The 6511-nt window shown below is 33.7% G+C and overlaps 1 long non-coding RNA gene across 1 annotated transcript; it reads right to left on the bottom strand.

Moving 5' to 3' along the window:
- Positions 1 to 2508: 2508 nt before the first annotated feature.
- Positions 2509 to 5017, bottom strand: LOC109243364. The gene is made up of 5 exons (XR_002070559.1): positions 4911 to 5017; positions 3823 to 3939; positions 3209 to 3344; positions 2829 to 3122; positions 2509 to 2753 (listed from the first exon to the last, which is right to left on the bottom strand). It is a non-coding gene; the product is annotated as an uncharacterized LOC109243364 (long non-coding RNA).
- Between the last annotated feature and the right edge of the window lie 1494 nt (positions 5018 to 6511).

The raw sequence follows: 6511 nt of genomic DNA, 5'->3' as shown, positions 1-6511 counted from the left end.
CATATAATGAGTGATGCAATTAAAGTGGAACTTCGTTGTTAAATGTGGTTATAAACTTATCATGTTTCCTATCTTAAGTTGCAGTGAGACCTACTATTATTATGTTGGAATTTGACATAAGTTAAACTATTTTATTTTTTGAATTTTTGAAATTGTGTTATATTCATGGTTCCAGTTTACTTGTTTTGTAGTATTAACTCACATTGCATGTTGTTCATTTTTTAGTTAGAATTGGTAGATTAGTTTTGTCAAACATTTGAATAATGTTATGACACTATAATTATAAATATTTTATTATATCAAACATAAATTCCATGATGTTCTTACAAAACGTATATTTTTTTTAGTTTTTGTAAGTATCTAAACTAAATATTATTAATTTAAAATATATATAAATTATTTTAACAATATTAGTTATAAATATATGATTATTAATTAATGTATATTCACGAAAAAATATACATCTTAAATACCAAATATATTATCATTTATACTTATAAAATCTTATAGGTATATATTTATTATATTAATTTTTAGTTTTGATAATTATTTAATTTAAAATTTAATCTAACTGTGTAATTACACTTGTGCAACCAAACTGTAAACTTGTAATTACACTGTAATTACACTATGACAAACAAACAGGCTATCGTAATTACACAACTGTGTAATTACTAGGCTGTGTAATTACTACCCTAGTAATAACACCAATTCCAATTACAAGGTGGCTTTCCAAACAGACTCTTTATCTCAAGGACACTATAAAAACTACTCCCTCCGTTTCAAATTAAATGATGTAGTTTGACTCGGCACGAAGTTTAAGGAAAAAAGAAAGACTTGAAATTTGTAGTCTTAAAAGCTTAAGGGGTAAAGCTTTATGGGCCATGATTTTTGTGTGGTTATAAAAGCTTCTCATTAAGGGTAAAATGAGGAGTTTAAAGTTGAATTATTTCCAAATTTAGAAACGTGTCATTTATTTTGGAACAGACTAAAAAGGAAAGTACCTCATTTAATATGAAACGGACACTACAAGAAAATGGCAAAATTGTGACGGACGGTTCTGTCACAATTCCGTCACAAATTTGTGTTAGTGACGGAATTGTAACAAAAATGGGGACGTCCCAGAACCTTTGGTCGTAAATTTTTTTTGACGGATCAAATTTCGGTCACAAAATTTTTGTGACAGATTTATGACAAAATTGTCCGTCGCTATATAGAGGCCTGCATATAGCTTGATTCTGTCACAAAATAGAGACGGATTTGTGACAGATATATCCGTGACAATTATTGTGACAGAATAGTTTTCGAGACAAATTTATTTATATATTCACAACAATTGTGACAGAATATTTTGTCACAAATAAATTGTGACAAAATTTTCTATCACAAATTGACACATTTGGCAGCTATATTAGTGACAGATTTGGGATACATAATATTTCTGACACATAAATTCCCATCACTATTTAAGAATTTGGTGAATATTTTTGACCATGTAGATCTGTCACAAATTTAATTTTGGACTTTCAGCTTTAACAAATAATTAATAATACTTATGAAAAAATTAGCTAAAAGCATACAGACAACAACAACCAACCATAACAAACATAATATGAAATATATAATAAAACATACGAAGTTAAAACATGCCAAAATATAAGTTCTACTAGCAAAAGTCTAAACATATTAAAAATTACAAATCCAATAATCAAAAGCCTGCCAACGTTAAAATAGCACTTAGAGAGTATCCAAGTAGCTAAAGTCTAACAATGTTAAATACTAAAGCATTTGGTTAGTCCCTGTTAAAGGGAGTAGGAACACCAGATGGGTGAGATGATAATGCCATCTCGCTCATCCTGCGCATCCATCGCTCCTCCATAGACCGAAATCGATCATCCTTCTGTTGATTCAAACGCGAGACCTCTTGGTCTACGCGTTGTTGCACCTCTGCCTCCACGCGCTCTTGAAGAATCCTCTCTTGTGTTTCTCTCATACGCAACACCTCCTCCTCAAGCACTTTGATGCGCTCTTCAGCAGCGGGATCTGGTACTACAGGCAAATGGCGTGAAGTGGCAGAATTGCAGCCTTGATACAAAGTCGCAGCTTGAGAGCCCAATCCATACACACGTCTTTTCTTCTCTCNACATTTATCAAAATAGAAACTAAATGAGAGTAATATACAAAGATTTCCTATATAAGTTTTACAGCTCACTCACGTAAGCAACTAAAGAAGCAATGTTCATTATATGTAGTTTAAAACTTGAATCACAGATGCAAAGAAGCAAATCTCTAAAACTCATAAAAATAATTGTCATTTATTAACTTGTCATAGACTCATATGATATCATTTTCAAGATTAGAATAAAAAAACTAGACCAGAATAGAATGCTATCACAAGCTTTCAACTGATATTCTTCTTAAGTAAAAATAAACTTATACTTAGTGACTCATAATCTGATTCTTTGAAGCACAATAAGAAATAGAATAAGTCACAATATGTGTTTCATTTCTGCATCAGAACAAGAAATGAAATGCTAATTAAACAAGAAATGAGATGATGTGAAGAAGCTTTCAGATAAGTGGATTGCACCAGTAATATTCCTCATATTCATTCTCAAATAAAATGATGAAATATTATAAAAGAAACTTACACCAACAGTCTTAGACTTGGTATCCACAAAGTTCCCATCCTTTCTTTTATGCAGCTTCTTAAATATATCCCATGAATTTGCTGGACGATGTAATTCTATTGCCTGAATAATAGAGTACAATATTAAAATAGGAGATAAGGTCATATAATTACTCTATTGAAAGGTTAAATTCAATACCAATTTTATAGTATGCTCCACTGTAGACCTAGAACAACCGGTATGCTTGCTTGGACCAGTGCCTGGACCACCAGTCTTGCTACACCGATTTTGAATGGCGACACGAGATTTTTCAAGCCACTTTTCCGATGACCAGTGTGCCTGCCAGCTTTCCCATATATGCTCTTTAATAAAAGTAGGTCTGGTTGTAAATTTCTACCACTTGTGCCGCTTTTTAGTGTACAAGGTAGATGCCACTTTTTTCCAAGTATGTTTGATTATGGCATCCTCAGCAGAACTCCAATGATATAATTTCTAACAAAAGATATTTGATCAGTGACATAAATACATATATATACTAAATAATTACTTATATTTTTTTTATAGAAAGCGATATTTACCATAAATTCATGCCAATAGAAGTCACGAGTGGATTGGCAGACAACCTTCCATGTGTAACCAGTAGCATCTTGTCGCTCCATGAAGGTATCAGTGATGGTCTTCGAGATAGAATGACCATTAGGAACGAACCCGAACCTGAACCGGTGTTAGAAGGACATCTTAGCTTTTCACAATCCATGCATTCTGGATGTCTTTTAGCAAATGAAACAAACTCCTCAACCCCTATAATAAATCTAGGATTTATGAATCCATCTTCCAATACTCTACCATACATCCGCTCACGATCAGAATTATTCATATTGTACACTTTAACACAAAGAATAAACATGTGTTAGAACTTACATGATGACAAACAAGATTATTTGTTGTAATTAAAGTTGTCTATCATCTAGCTATTTTTTAAAAAGTAAATTTAATCTATTAGAACATATTTGTACTAAAGCAGACATGTCAAGCTTGCATTCTGCTATAGAATCCAACAGAAAATGGCACTAATTTAACAAGATTTAGTTATAACTAGAAAAGTCACAAGTTTCCTACCTAACTGTATCAACATCAATTAAAGTCCCAAGGAAAAAACATATGTAATGCCAAATATTGAAATAGAAATTACCATTCACTAGATAAATCAGAAAAATATCTAGAACTGCGTACTTCTTGGAACTGTTAATTTCTTTTTTAATCTTTCTGCTAGGGAGGTGCTTGACTCCTTGCCTATATGTTGAAGAAACTGATCCAAAAAAGAGAATGAAACAGAAAAATATAAATGACCATAGTTTAAGACATTTAGACAAGATAAATAAGATAATTAATATTGTTGAAGAGTTTACTTTATGAGATTCCAGCAATAAAATAATATAAATCAATTTAGAGTCAGGAAGCAACATATATAGCAGGTATATAACCAAAAACAACCAAAAAGAAGGTATAATAACACAAGTTATAGCAAATTGAAAATCACCACCACTCCTAAAGAATTTTTGAAACACTCAAATGCACTCAATATGAGGCTTATCCTACGCACCCGGCCCCTTTCGACAACTAAGAGTAATTTTGAGTTCCTAACCATTGCGACAGTAACTCTACCATGAATGTTATATCCTATGAGGAGGTTGATGAATTGTCTATGAACTACAATGATGAATTAGCTCAAATAGGGGTGAGTCTTGTTTTAACAACAAGGATCATATTCATCTTAGTAACCAGAAAATTATTACCTAAAAAATATCAGAAATTTATTAAGCATATAGAAAAACTTTTCAAAAGCTGGAAAACAAAAGCCTGCACATTCTTCATTTTTTTACTTTTTTCCAAGACAACAAAGTTGATATCTACAATAAGCACAATTGTTTCCTTTAGCAAAATTAGAGCTTTTTCCTTTGCTCAAAATTAAGACCAAATCATAAACAAGAAACTAAAATCTCACCTATCTCAGAAGTATTTCAAACCCACTTCAAGTGAATGACCCAATATCAAAGCTTAATAAAGACCCTTTAAAAATTGTACCTAAAATAGTTGCATGCAAAAGCTTTTTAGCTAAATCGGAGTTTTCTGAGCTTAGATAGAAGAACCCAACAGCAATACCCAAATGTTATTCACTTTGGAAAATAATATTCAAGAAAAACATAGACAAATCTGAACAAAAATTGAAAGATCCAAAAGCTATTGAGTGTGGAGGAAGAGACTGGAGCAAAACCAAACCTGCAAGTGTTGCTGTGGCGTTGAGTCTAGAAGGGTACAAGAATCGCCATTTGTGTTTTGTGTTGAAAGAGAGAGAGAAGCAGGGAGGAGTGGAATGAGAAAATGGGTCTAAGTCTTAGGAGTTTTGTGGAATGAGAGGTTTGACGGAGGGAAACTAATAAGTGGGACAAATATTTGGCGGGGGAAACTAAAAAGTGGGCCAAATATTTTGGAAAAAATTTGTAAGTTGTCCAAATGTTTCTAAATTTATGACAGAATGTTCCGTCAAAAATTATTGTCACGGAAAATAAATCCGTCACAAAATTATTTTTATTAGATAATTGCTCTTTTATAATATTGTGACGGAAAATATAATCTGTCACAAAATTTGTGACGGATTTTTGACAAAGTATTGCCATTTCTTCTCTTCTGCCATAATTTTGTGACAAAAATATGTTCGTCACAAAGACTAAATTTCATATCTGTCACAAATTTATCACAAATCCGTTACTCTTAGAATTTTCTTAGGAAAAAATAAAATCTTTTGATAATTTCGTCCATGTAAGGTTGATTTGTCATAAATGCGTCACAAATCTGTCACAGTTTGTGACAGAATGCTTCGTCTCAAATATTCCGTCACAATTTTACAATTTTCTTGTAGTGAACATTGTATTACCTATCAATATAGTTTGTTGCCCCATATCCAACTTGTTGAAAGCAGTTCAACGCATGTGCGCACGGCATGTGGTAGATGGTCCATTTCCCACACGAACATAACCTTCTATTTTCATTCACCGTATGTAGATTGTTCCCACGGTGTCCGTGGATAGCGGTCTTAACTTCAAAAACACTCCGTTCATGATCGTACTGAAGAAATGAATGTCACTGTGCTCGCCTCCTGGACCTTTCAAATCTTCTCATGGGTATTGGCATAAATTCAACACCCCTGTCCATCAATGTCGATGCAGCTGCATACCTTTCAACAAACCTCTCCGCACTCTATTTGAATGTCATGCGAACCATGGCAGTGACAGGCAGTCCACGGGCAGACTTCAACAAGCCGTTGAATGACTCCGACACGTTTGTAGTGAGGGCTCCCCATCGTCTACCGCCATCAACATGCAATGTCCATATGTGAAGCTCATGTCGCATCAACCAAGTATAGGCTCGTGGATCTATCTACCGGATCGCTTCCATGCGCCTCGTGAATTTACACTGCTGGTGCTCAGTTGCAGCCATCCACATTAAGTCATGCAAGGCCTTGTCAGGAAATTTCTTCTGGAAATTGGCCTTCAGGTGCCTCAAACAGTAACGATGGTATGCATATGGTTCATGCCATTCAGGCAAGTGACTTACAGAACTTAAAATACCACCATGTCGATCAGATATTAGACAAATACCTGAACGTTGTTTGACAATGTGCTGCTTCAAGTGGTTCAAAAAAAGCGTCCACGTCTCTTCACTTTCATTGGCACAAATGGCAAAAGCTAGTGGAAATATTTATCCGTTGGCATCTACAGCAACTGCAATCAAAAGCTTAATATCATACTTTCCATAGACATGAGTACCGTCTATGGAAATTACAGGACGACAATGCACAAAACCATCAATTGCTGGTTTAA

Source organism: Nicotiana attenuata, unplaced genomic scaffold (assembly GCF_001879085.1).
Source record: "Nicotiana attenuata strain UT unplaced genomic scaffold, NIATTr2, whole genome shotgun sequence".
NCBI classification, from domain to species: Eukaryota; Viridiplantae; Streptophyta; class Magnoliopsida; order Solanales; family Solanaceae; genus Nicotiana; species Nicotiana attenuata.
The sequence above is the reverse complement of the archived record's forward strand: the minus strand, read 5'-3'. Positions and strand labels throughout refer to the sequence as shown.